Here is a 14,488-nt window from a genome sequence, read left to right on the forward strand (position 1 = left end):
ACTACAGTAGATTTAAAAGCACAGTACATGTATCAATTAAACAGTCACTTCTGTAAATATAGAGTATAAAACATTTAAAATTATATTTCACTGATGAATAATAATATAAATGCAAATGTATGCAGCTGTACAATTAAAGTAGAAGACAGTAAGTTTATTATGCAGCAGATTGAAGTGGTCAAAGCAGACTGAAAAGACTTTTAACATATATATATATATATATATATATATATATATATATATATATATATATATATATACTCTATTTGTCAAATTGTATTACTTCCTTTACAGTGGTTATTTCTCAACAAAACAGGAGTTTACAACTCTATAATAATAACAACCATATCTACAGCATATATCCCCCCACCCCGACCAAAAGAATAAATAAATAAAACATAAAATAAATAGATACATACACATACACATACATACTTGCTGATTAGCCAATTAAACAAGTAAATTTAGAAGGATAAATACAAATAAAGAAGACAGAAAAATTATAATAATGAATAAAACAGGTTTAACTCATTTTAAACTATATAGCAGTTCTTATTCTTTTCTCCTCCCTCCACTCCCCGTTTCTCCCCTCCTTATTTGTCTTTTATTATTAATATTATTTTGTATAATATTTGTTTTCTGGATCCTCTTCCATCTTGATCAAACAGTTTTGTTGGATTCCTAATCCTGTGATTTACAATCTCCATTTTACAAATTTCATTAGACTGAAAAACTGTTTTGTTATGGAGAGATCACAACTATAAACTATAAACTGAGCTCAGTTCCTTATTTTTAGATAATTATTATTCTATTTATACAACTTTCACTACTTGTAAATTTCTTATTTCCACTTTTCAGTCCTGTTTGTTTAGTGTTTGTGGTTAAGGAGGATTTATCGTCCATGTGTTATAAATAAAGTTTGTTTAAAAAACTTCCTAGTGTGAAAGTCGGATCCTTTTCCTCAGTCCTGATGAATTTTCCTCCTCACCTTTGAACTCATGACATTTTCCATCGAAGTCGAGGAGAAAAGATTAGAGGGGAGATTATTTTTATTATTATATCATCATATTTATTTAATCAGGAAGTCTCATTGAGATCAAAGTCTCATTTACAAGTGAGACCTGAGAACAGAAAAAGAAAATAAATAACAAAAAGAAAATATTAGCGTCTAAGTCTGTGTTCCCCTCATTCTGTCCTGTTCCCCGGTGTTTCCTCGTCCTCCTGATTGTTTAAATCTAAATGCTTTCATGCCTCAGACAATAGAAAACTCACTCATAAATCCACTCCGTCCATTACACCAGCTGATGTGTCTTTGATATCAGACAGAAGACAGAAGACCCTCAGCCAGCAAACACAGTTAACTCTGCCTGGAGGTCAGAGAGAGAGAGGGAGAGAGCGAGCTAAAAGCACATCAGGCCTCAGAGGCTAATGGAGAGGGCAGATCAAGTCTCTCACCAACAGATTGCTTTTCTGTTTTCAGAAATATTTCTCATGGTGAACGAGGCGTTGAAGGCAGCGACGGACAGAAGATGGCCAGTGATCGCTGATGCCATTACAGCGACGCTCTGCTTCCAGTCACAGAGAAGCGTCGACAGGGACGAGCTCGAGAGCCGATACGAGAAAACTGAGGCCGAGCGTCGGCGTCTGAACCGACACTGAACAGATTTAAATACAGTTGCATTCATTCTGTCAAAATAACATTTTGAAAATCATGGGTCACTTTAATTTCATTTCCATCCTCAACACATTTTGTATGAAACTGGAGTCAACGCCTCCTGGTTGTATCCTTCCGCCAAGTTGCAGGAAACATGGTCACAGTCTCTCCTTCCTGAGTTACAGCACTGCATAATAGTCAGAAGTGTTTTTGCAGAACATTATGATGTCACAATGAAGTTGACTTTTGACCTTTTGCATATAAAATGTCATCACTTTTTTATTCCTCAGGAGCCCTTTTGTTTTCAGGTCGTCTGTCTGTACATCTCTTTCTCAGTGACACTTTCAAAACACTTCTTCAAATTCGTAAAAACATTCACTGGGACTCAAGGATAAACTGTGGTTGAAGGTCAAAGTTCAAGGGTTGTGGTGACCTCACAAAACCCGGGTTGGCCTTGTGAATGCAATATCTCTGTAACGCCTCGAGGGAATTTCTTCAAATTTGGCGCAAACGTTCACTGGGACTCAAGAATGAACTGATTACATTTTTGTGGTTAAAGGTCAAAGGTCAAGGTGACATCAGATAGGGATGTAACCTGGAACTAGTCTGAGTGGCGGAGGGATACAACCACGAGGAGTTGATTCTAGTTTCATTTTATTCTGTTTGACATCTGTGTTAAATTGTGTATTTTTCATCAGTTACCGACAGAAGAACCAGAAACCCAATCAGTTAATGATTTACTGAGATATCGTGTCCATGAGAATGAGGCCGATAATGATAATACAGTAAAAACATGATTAAACATCAGACAACAAGTGCAAAAACACAGAGGGACTTCACTTCAGCTGTGGTGGAGCAGGAACCTCCAGATCAGGTGACTTGATATCTGATATTTATGTAAATATTTAATCATATATTGATCTATCCTGACCAGATATATGGATAATCAATGGACAGTTGACACCTTTACACAGATAAATAAGGTGTTCAGTGTTGACTGCAACAACATCCAGTGCTTCGATGTGTCAGTATAGGTTTTGTTTCCCAGTAGACTCATTAACAGCTGAGCAGTGATCATGCACACTGTGGAAACCAGGCTGATCGTGGGCAGACTCCCCACATTTAAGGTGGTATGATTCTGGTGGTATAAGGCTGCAGAGGTGGATGAGGGCAAAAATAGCCGGGGCCACAATGCTCTCCCTGGAGACGTTTACTCAAGGGCCCGCTGAACTGTGAGACCGGATGGAAATCATGAGAAAATGAGAGGAAGTGTGTGGTGTCCAACAATGCCCATCTCCGCTGGGAGGAGGTGCAGAGGTCAAGGTGCTGAGGTAACCGCTCACTTATAGAACAGAAGCTAGTGCTAATGAACAGAGCTAGCTGCAGTTTGTAGTTTGGTTTAAACCAATCTTAAATCCAATGTTCAGAGGAGAATAAATGTAAATATATAAAAGCACAATTTCTTTTTAATTGAACCCAGATTAGAAGATTAATTCCATTTTTGTGTCCTGTAAGTTTTTATCTTAAAAGCAGTAAGCTAAAACATTAGCATAGTTAAACGTTAGGCTAAAACTATAGATGCTAAGCTAGTCAAACATACTGCAGACAATATGGGAAGGATTTTAAATGATAAGATATTAATTTAGTTTCTGTACATCAAGTACAAACATAATGTCTTGAGCTGCTTTAGCCTAGCTTAGCACAGAAACAGAAGCAGGAAGAAGCCGCTAGCTTTCCTTCCATCAACTCCAAAATGTTTTGTTTACATAACAACGTAAACAAATGTAACATTAACAAACGTAGTAATCCACAGTTTCTTTATTTTTACATCAGTATCTACATGTTCTGTAAACGAGACAATGAAGACATGTTTTTAAGACATCGGTTTTCATTTTGCTAACAAGGCTAGCAGCTTCTTCCCGCCTCCAGTCTTTCTACCAACATAAACACATCAGCTGATACAGATACTGTTATTATCACTGCAGGTTACACACCAACAAACAACATTTAAAAAACAATCTGTCTCTCATGTTTAGATTTTGTTGATTGATTAAACTTCTGGCCCAAAATCTGTCTGGATCATCGGCCCAAGTCTGGCCCATATACTTTCACATCTGGGCTGATTCCGGCTGTTATTCTCCAGTGATGGTTTTCTGTGAGTGTGCCAGATGTGGGCCGGCCTTGGACCGAGGAACTGGGCGTATATTAAGCCAACTTATAATTTTATCTTCAAGAGAAACACAGTAAATATTTAAGTCTGAGATTTCAGTGTAAACAGTGACGAGTGGTTTGGATCATGTGACCTGATGAGCGGCTGGTTTCATCAGTCTGCATCTTGTTGGAAGAATGCAGCTTTGATTGACAGAGTCATTAACTGGCCTCTCCCTCAGTGTGTGTGTGTGTGTGTGTGTGTGTGTGTGTGTGTGTGTGTGTGTGTGTGTGTGTGTGTGTGTGTGTGTGTGTAGCGCTGCAGTGAACTGTTCTATCCACACACTTTACTCTGCTTATCAAACATAAAAGGCACACGTCCTTTCAAATTAAGATTTATTTTCCCATCAGCTGCAGCTTCCAACAACAAGCTGAATGGAAACAGTTACAGAAACACAAGTGCAATTTTTCAACTGTGTCTGAACCATCAAGTCGGAAAAGATGGAAAAGAAAAAAGAAAAGACCAATCACCTCCTCCTGGTCGTATCCCTCCTCCACTCAGACTAGTTCCAGATCACATTCTTGTTGATCAGAGAAAATATTAAACATTTATGTGAAGTCTTGAGTAACAGCTAAAAGTCTTTCCTGAGGTCACACTGACCTTTGACCTTTGACCCGTCCAGGTGAATGTTTGTGCCAAAGTTGAAGAAGTTCTTTCAAGGTGTTTCTGAGACATCGTGTCCACGAGAACGAGACGGACGGACGACCTGAAACCAAAATGGCTGCCGCTCCGACTGTCGCCGGCACGGAGGAATAAAAAGAAAAAAAGTGAGTAATAAAATCTGAGCTTATTGATGGAGACTCAGCTGATCTCTGTCAGCCCACATCAGCTGACCGCTCAGCTGATTCTCTTCTATGAATACAATTGGTAAATCTCACGTGGGGTGCTTTATTTAAGCTGCTTTAGCCTGCAACCCTTGTCATTGCTGCAATTTCTAATTTTCCAAACATTAAAAGTGAAACGATGGCGGTTTGACTTGAATGGGGAAAGTTTCCCACAGAGAGAAAGTCGGTGCTCAGACTGAATCCACTGACCAGTGTACCATGTCTAAAGTCGTGCCTCTCTCCTCCAGAGCCCCTGAGGCTTTTCTGTCCCGAACAACCAGCTCCCTCCGGCTGCTTCCCAATTAGCAGCCGAGCATCTGTGCTGATTAGTCAACAGCTTTTCAAGCCCTGCCAGCAAAGGAAGCCAAAAACTGAGAGAAGGAGCTCTTGGCCTAGATACCCGACCACTCAGAGTCGAACAAGGTGAAGTGGCGCTGAGACAAGGCAACAGCAGTTTCTGCCGCCAGGCTGTTTCAATCTGCATGTCCTCCACCGTCAGTCAGCTGGGACACAGAGAGGTCCAGGTCAGTGGGATTCACTTTGGGTCACGACATATTGCATTAAAGTTCATATGAATCCGTTTGTTGTCACAGCAGGTGTTTGAGTCGACAGAGTTTCAACCATCACAGAGCAGAGACGCCGGTTCACGGACACACCTGTGGACAGACACGTGACTCCACATGATGCTGGAAACTGTTCATTCACCATTTCAACTTAATAAGCTGATGACATGTCACTGTTTCCAGCTCAGTCAGTGCAGGTTAAAGGTTCAGTCCGGCTCTAACGAACGTGTCGTCGACCACAGCTGAAGGTTAGAGTGAGTGTAACGGCCTCTCAGCGACCTCATGTTGTTAAAACGCAGAAGCTGCAGAAGAAACAGTTTAACTGACACTACTCTCAGTAAAGCAGCATTTAGCTTAGCAATGCTAAGCTAACATGAGTGTATTCTGACAAGAATAACTGGTCACACTTCTGACTGACTGAGACATCACATTCACAAGGCCAAAGTCACGTTTTGTGAGGTCACCACGACCTTGACCTCTGACCTTTGACCACCAACATCTAATCAGTTCATCCTCGAGTCCTGGTGAATGTTTGTGCCAAATTTGAAGAAGTTCCGTCGAGAAGTTTCTGAGACATCGTGTCCACAAGAATAAGATGGACGGACAAATTGAAAACAAAATGGCTGCTGCTCTGACCTTTATATTACATGGACCTTTAACCCTTGAACCTGGGATCACAGAGTCGCTCATTGATCCTCTGTCATCTGAGTGAAGTCAGTAACTCACATTAACGTTCACGTCTTCGTCGTCCGCGACGTCCCTGTGTGATCATTTATGTGTTCGCATTTTAAAACGTTCCACTAACGGCTGATGTGATGAAGCACAGCAGCGCTGCCCTCCATTTAAACGTCCTCCCATGTCTCGGACCCTCCGCAGAGAGCGGGGTTAATGGCGGTAATGGTCGGGGTGGAGTCTGATGACTCGTGTCCAGCACGTCGACCCAGACGGCGGCGTTTCTACATTATGCAAAATGACCGGCATCAACTTTCCTACAATCCTTTTGCTGCGAATAAACTGCCGCCCGGGCTGAGCAGCACCTAATGCATTTACAGTTTAATTGGCCTTGACACTTTATTGTATTTCCTTCCCACTCTGGTGAATCCCCGGGGGGGGGGCCCGGCCCCGGCTGGTGCCTCATCGCTGAAACTTGAGCTCAATCAGGACGATAAACTGGTCCAGTAAGGACCTGCTGATTGTGCCGTGTCAGAGATTCTGCCTCCAAGTCAACTTTCAGAGTGGGGGGAGAGTCGCAGAGACGCGCTCATTAAGTTCGGCGAGGCCACGACTAATCGCCTCTTCAGTCGACGCTGCAGTAACTGATATCCTGAAGATTTCTCTGCTGCAGAGACGTTTTCTTCTTCTGTCCTTGGATATTGTGTTTACAGACTTAATCACTGTGTGAAGAAACCGACTGTACTCGCAGCTCTGACGACAGTGCGGTTGTTGTTTCTCTGCAGAGACGCGTCGACCTCCCGCTACATGAAATCTGATGTGACTTCACTCTTTCTTTCTTTTTACATATTTTTCTGTTGTAATGTTTCTGTTCTGAGGATGAGTCACAGCTGTCGTTAATGTCCTTCTCATGTCGCAGCATCCTGACACCACAGATTAGACTCGTACATCATCATCATCATCATCATCATCAGTGAGTCATCGGTCCTTGTATGACTGTATGCAGATTCAAAAACACAAACGAAAATACAAAACAAACACATGCAACAACAAAAACAACAGAATAAACTCTGCACATCAGACAACACACCGTCACAGCACCAGGCCTCTAGGGGGAGCTCTCAGTGGAACACCTTGAGTAGAAGCTTGAGCTTTGACCTTTGACCTTGGACCAAACGAGAGAGGATGAGGGAAGAAATAAAGGTTTGTGTCCTTTTTTACATTTGGGCGTAGTTTTTACAACATTATAAAAGAGCAGCAGAAAATGTAGCACGTGTTAGCATTAGCTAATATACAGTCTATGGGTGTTTCACATAGAGCTCCCCCTAGAGGCCTGGAGCCCTTTAATAAAGCTATTTAAGGGTCTCTCTGAAGGTTTCTTTAATTAAGGGAAAAAGCTCAGGCATTTGCAGCAGTGAACAAGATGTTTACAGCAGTAAAATGCTACTGTTTCCATGGAGACCGTTGATTGACACCATGAACTCAGTCACGCTGCAGTTAAGATAAAGTCTGAGGTTCCTTGAGCTTTTTCCTTAGTTTGGTCACTAAGGTTTAACTGACTTTAAGTGATTCCTTAAGTATCAGACTGAGATCAGGAGAAAACCTTAAATATTTAAGTGAACATTTAAAAAAACCTTAACTCAGACTTTAAGGGAAATCTTAACTTAAGGTGTTTTGTGCAGCTGGTCCTATCTGCCCCGGAGGTAAATAAAAACCAGTATTTGAGAGAGTTCTTATTGAACCTTCCCCTCAACCTCCATCACAACCCCCGGAGCTCAGGCCTCCACCTTCCCACTGACACAGCGCTATCATTCGACCAATCAACTGCGAGGAAGCTGCTGCGGCCTCGGCTGCTGACTCATCCACTCTTTCTGCTTCCTCTAGGTTCTTTATCAGAAATAACTTTAGGGGAAGCTGAACAGAAATACTACGAGCAGCTGGTGACAAATGATTCAGATCTTCAGTGGTGATGATGCAGTTCCTGCCAAACTGTGAGAGTTTCCACTGCCCCCCCCCCCCCCCCCCCCCCCCCCACCGCAGCAAAGCAGACAAGGCTGGTGCACAAGTTCCAGCATGTCACAATATTACACAACACTGATATGCAAACCAGCGCAAACACAGGAGTGAAGTTTGTGCTGACTGACACAGAAGTTAAAGACTTAAAGAACACGGACCTGCAGCTGAGAGATTTCATGTCACATCACAGATATCTGAGTTTAAACACATGTTGCAGCATCAGGAGATAAGACTGGGAGAGTGCGACCTTTGACTGCACTATTGAGAAAGAGAGAGAGAGAGAGAGAGAGAGAGATTACAGACTGTGCAGAGTCTTTGTTAACTGTCATAACTGCTCCCCGACAGGAAGTCAGTGAGGCGAGAGGACGGACAGAGAGCTGGTGAAAATATGAAAACATGAGGGACGATCCAGAGCAGCAGCAGAGCTCGGACAGCGTCACCTCTGCAGACTCACAAACGTCCACAACAACGGGAAAACAAAGTCATTAATAAAGTGTGTGAGTCAGTGATGGCAGATGACGAACAGCTGGAGGTAAAAATATCCCACCTCCTGCCACGTATGTTCAGACAGAGTCGTACTCCCCCACTGTCCGTGAACCTGCTCCGGTCACATGACTCGGCCCACCTGCCTCCATGTGTCTCTGTGGCGCCAGTTTCTCGTGGGTTAAAACACTTTGTGTAAAATGTTTAGGTTTTTCTGAAACGAGATTCTGAACATGGATTTGAGTTTCTGCCCGATGCTTTATGTCTTTGGCAGCTACAGCGGCCCGGAGGATCCAAGATTCAAAATCAGGAAGAAAAATACTTCATCAATCAATCACTTGCAAAACATGTACAGTCTGTTTTAAGGTTTAATATTTTCTTAATGGATCCACAAGGACACACGAGAAGAGGAATGTCACGAATTCTTGAGGAAAAACTTTTCTTTTACTTGAAAACAGTTTATTTCTCTTCTTTTTGAACAAATACTGGTTTTTAGAGGAGCTGCAGTTTAACTGATTCACATGCAGTCGTCTTGATGTGAGCTGAACGTCTCACTTCACAAATGGATCTACTCTTGTCTGATAATGGAACTGTTGTGATGCTAATCCATATACCTGCTAAAGGTTGTGTTGTGCTAAATGTTAGCAGCATGCTAATGTGCAGATGTTCATTTTAAAGCTCCATGTTTCTTCTTCTGTGTTTTATTTGAAGTGTTGATCCATCAGAAGTTATATTAAAACCATCTCAGTGTAGTTTTACATCTCCTCTCTCAGGCTTCTCTCTGCAGCTCTAGTAACAACAGGTCAGTCAGCCAATCAGAAGAGAGGAGGCTCTGAGCCTATATAGAACCTAGACCTGATCTATAATCTATAATCACACTACACATGGACACATGAATATTAGAATATTAGATTTAAAGAGATGTTCTCAGGACTCATCGATCTGTGAGGTTCAATAAATAGATTTTAATGGTACGTCCTGATGATGTTCGTGTGTTTTTCCTGCTTTCCAGAAATAAAATAATTTTACATGTATCCCACGCAGCCCAACCCACACACACACACACACACACACACACACACACACACACACACACACACACACCACCGACTCTCCAGCACAGAAATCATAACAGAATTATGAGCCTGTAAAATCTGTCAGGCTGAGCTTGTTGTGCTGGTTGCCATGACAACAGGGCAGCTGTAAGTGTTGCCTCACTGTCAGCACTGTACAGCGTAACATCAGTCATCACTCACGTTTCCCTGCTCGTTCTTGATCATAAGATGAACTGAGAACGAGCTCATAGAGCAAACAGGAAGTAAAACTGTGAATCCAAACGGAGAAGAGTTTTGGCAAAGTAAACACATATGGTTGGATTGACTTGCAAAGGGGCTCCGGGCCAAAACTAACCCCCCGCTCCCCGAGTGGCCCCTGGTTACTGCTCATTCTCTTGGTAAGTTGTGCAGTTATTTCTGTGCTGGGATCAGTTTTAATCAGAGATTAAGAAACAGAAACAGATTAAAAACCACATTAAGTTGGTGATTCGTGGAGACGTCAGAGGGGTCACTTCAGGTCAAATCACTCCCTGTACAACAACACAAGAGGAGAACTACGAGTACAAACACATGTCTTTCCTCCAACCTGGAACACTTCAATTCTAATTCATGCCCAAACAGAAACTGTGTGAGGCGTTCAGGTGGGTCATGGGAATGTGGGACATTTTTTGCTTACGTTCTGACTTGTAGCATATTTTTTCTATATGAAGCCAATATATTATATCAACACATTATACCAAGGTGTTTCCTTATTAAATCATAATTTACTGTCCTCCTGTAAAAAACGAGCCCATAGGTCGTCTGTGCAGCAGGTTATTATGACCCATAGTTACCTTTGTTGCTAGGCAACATCTATTGGCCGTAGTGTAACGAGCTTCTGTCAAAATAACAAACGGGACGTGGAGACGGAGTACGGTGAACAACAACAACAACAACAAACACTTTACGGCAATTAACGGGACAAACAAATAGCAAAACACAGGAGAGTCTTTTACAGTTGTAATCCTGACAGGAGCAAACGGTGACGTAAAGTTTGGTGTTCGATTGATGTTTATGTTGTTTCTATTATCAATGACCATTCGTTATTGTAACCATGACAACAAAGATCGTCTAATGTAGAGGAAGTACTTATTTTAACACAAATCACCATCTTTTCCTAAAGCTAACCGAGCCGTGGCCGCTATTATCGTAACCATGGCGACGGATGTAGGAACGCAGCTCTCGGTACGATCCGGTGGGGGACGTGATTTCAGGAGACACCGATAAATGAATCTGTTAATAACATGGAGCAAATAATTCACCGAACATCTGGACACAAAACACCTCAAGTTAAGATTTCCTTAAAATAAAAACTGTTGCACAGAACAGGTTTCAACAAAATGTTCCCAAATGTTCACTTAAGAATTTAAGGTTGTCTCCACATCTTAGTCTTATATATAAGGAATCACTTAAAATCAGTTAAACTGTTGCACAACAAACGGAAGTCCCTCTGACTTTATCTTAACTGCAACACGCCTGAGTTAAAGGTGACAAATGAAGAAAATGAAACTTTTAAGAGATTCTGTGCAACACACTCAAGTAACTCCCTCAGCTAAGGAGAAATTAAACCTTAAGTGTCATATTTATGTAGAAAACTTAAGGTGTTTTGTGCAGCCGGACCCTGAATCCTCAGAATCATGATCCTGAGCCTCTGCACACTGTGGCTGAGCTCTTTTCGTGTTATTGATTCAATACACAAGGTGACAAATATATTTACATTGACATCAGAGCAGCTGATGGAAACTCCTGCCACAGGAAGTCGTGTGCGTTTGGCTGTTTGCTCGGTCGATGCTCTAATGAGCGCAGACGACCAACAGAGACACGATCCGTCCACAGTGACGACTCACAGCTGGACACATGGTAAACAGTCCAACAATCAATACTCTCCATGTCCAGAGAACACACCTGTCCAACAACCTGTTCCGTTCACTGATGTGTTAACCACTTTATACACACACACACACACACACACACACACACTGACCTTTAGCCCCCACACAAATGTAATATATGACATACGTCCATATATGTCACCTATAAGATATATGACATAAGATATAGATTGTATATGCACTTATATTAAAAATATCTATGTGATGAATTTTTACATAGAACATGTTTTCTATGTGAAAATATGTGTTAACATTATAAATTTAATTCATTTATGAAAGTTTGTTGAAACAACATACATGTTAGAAAAATAAATGTTTATGTCTAACTTCACATTCAGGGACTTTTGGACTACTGTTTATAATATCAACATATACTGACAGGCTGTGGAGGGACAGATATATATATATATATATATATATATGTCTACAATATAAGCATATATACATACATGTATTTATGTATATATGCTAAATATATTAAGAAATTAGAAATTGATATGAAATTGTTCCATTTCTAACAGGTTTCATATATAATTTTTACATATATGCAGATTTAAAATAAAAATGTATATTTCATATACGGAAATTCAATATATGAACATATATTACATTTGCGTATGGGAGGCAACATCACAGTTCTGGATTCACTGTTTTATTGTCAAGTAGCCTAATAGATATATATGTATATCTATACACACACACACACACACACACACATATATATGCTAATGCTGCTATACACACTCTGAAATGCTTGTTTATATTCATCTGAGTGGAACATGTTGATTGGTGTGATGTGAGGTCACTGGAGGAAAGTGCAGCTCCAGAAACACAGTGAAGCGACTGCACAGCTCTCAGTGTTCCAGCTGACGCCAAACAGCTGCTGGATGATTTACAGTCTGGACTTTCCAGGAAAAAACCTTCACATGCAGCACAAAGAAAGCAGAAAAACGTTGTCTGTCGTGACAAGTTGTGTCAACAACGTGGGCTTCGGCATGAATGAGATTTTCCAGAAATCATGAGCCGGTTCGATAAGGTCTGACCTGGTCCAACAATAAAACATGAGCAGGCAGGGAGGGAAGGAGTAATACAAGAGAAATTACACTCACATCTCGGCCCACGCACAAGAAAAACCACCATTGTTGTGATTAAATCCTCCTGGATCTTTGATTTCACCGTCCTCAGCAGGGAGAGGGATTTCCACTCAGGTCTGACGCCAGCGCCGCTCAGGGACCGTCCACGCCTTCAGCAGAGTCCTCAGGTCTCTGAGCATCATGGGACAGAGAGGACGAGCTCAGACTCAGTTCAGTTACATATAAACATCTTTAGTAAAATGAATGTTAAACAATGATGATGAAGAGTTTTTATTTTCTCACTGCGTTTTAGAACAAAACCGTGTCTGTACTCACTGAGGGTCATTTCTGTGAATATATTATATGATGAATGTTGTGTTTTAACAAACACCCCGACATCACGTCATACACATCGTTTATTATTAATAAAGTAAAACATGTTTCATTTAGTTAGCAGGTATCTTTTAAATCTCAGACTGTAAATAGAGATGGACGTCGCCTCTGTGACGTCAGCCACAGGTTTCTGAAGCTCAGAGCGAGCTGCTCCACCGTCACCATCTTGGCAGTGTCTGACTCCGCCCCCTAACTCCTAGCTAATCCAAACATGGTCAAAGAGGAGGGGCTTGTGTGGAGCTGACACTTCACATGCATACACTCACCCACCTGTCACTCAAAGAGGCCACGCCCACAATCCTCCATAACTGCAGTCCCTAATAAAAGAAAAACAGGTGAGTTATATAAACAGGTGAGTTGTATAAACAGGTGTCATGAAGGAGGAAATTAGCTCTAGAGACCAAAACAGTTTTTGTACCAGGCTGTAAACATGTTTATTTCTGCTGTAAAGTTGGACAGTTTAACATGGGAGTCTATGGGGACTGACTCACTGTTGGAGCCAGACTCTAGTGGCCGTTAGAGGAACTGCAGCTTCTGCTTCTTCATGTTGAAGCTTCATGTTTCAGTCTGGAGGTTGATGCTTGGTGAAAATATTAAACCTTTAAAACAGGCTGAAATTTCAGCTCCAACAACAACAATAAGTCAAATCAACCTTTTCCTTTTGAACTGCAGTTAATTAGAAAACAGCTGCTATAGCTGCTCTAATTATTCATTACTGGGATGGAGGTGAAAAATGACCTTTTCATCAAGTTTGCATCATAGAAGCTGTAAATTGCAACATGAGGCCGTTTCCTCTTTTGTGCATTTTGTTTAAACAAACATCATAAATGTCGGCGAGGCACGAACATGCAACCTGCTGGTGAAACCTTCCTCCATCTTCCTGACGGAAGAATCAGAGGAAATTGTTTCTTCGTGACTCGTTTAGTGTCTTTGTGTTAAATCTGGTGGAACATGTGAAAGCCGTCAAAAGACAAGCGAGCACAGGTTCACTGCTCAAAAGACCAGTTTTCATCCTCCCAAAACACAAATGAATGACAATAAGTAACTCTACTAAATATCTGGGCCCTTAAAAAGATTCACAACAGAAGCTTCACTGGACTGACTGACGTCACAAATCCCCCCATTTTGTGAAAACCATAATAGTTGTCAAAATACTCATTTAATCCAGAAGAGTCAAGTCTTGTGACATGTTTTACTTTTATTGACTATTTAAACGATGTTTTATTAACTTGAAGTGACTAAAGAAACAGACTGTGTTTGTGAAGCATTAGATCTGAGGGAACCTGCAGTGACACTGGATGAATCCACCATATTTTATTTAAATCGTCACAAATTCCAACAACCATGAACCTGATTTCTGACCTTGGACTGAGAACATTAGCACTTGTGTTGAAACACTTCCTGTTCCTGAGGAACTTCACTTCATTCACAAGTGTTTCACCATCACCTGATTACCACAGACAAACATGTCACTGAGGGTTAAGAGTTTCTTTCTTACATCAACACCTTCATGTTTCAGCTGAAACCTGTGGAGGTTGAAGCTGGACGACGAGGCCCAGAGTCACTGCAGCTGCAGGATTTACTTTCCACTTATTTATCTATGTAGAAAATTATA

The sequence above is a fragment of the Seriola aureovittata genome, chromosome 4, assembly GCF_021018895.1.
Source record: "Seriola aureovittata isolate HTS-2021-v1 ecotype China chromosome 4, ASM2101889v1, whole genome shotgun sequence".
Lineage (NCBI taxonomy): Eukaryota > Metazoa > Chordata > Actinopteri > Carangiformes > Carangidae > Seriola > Seriola aureovittata.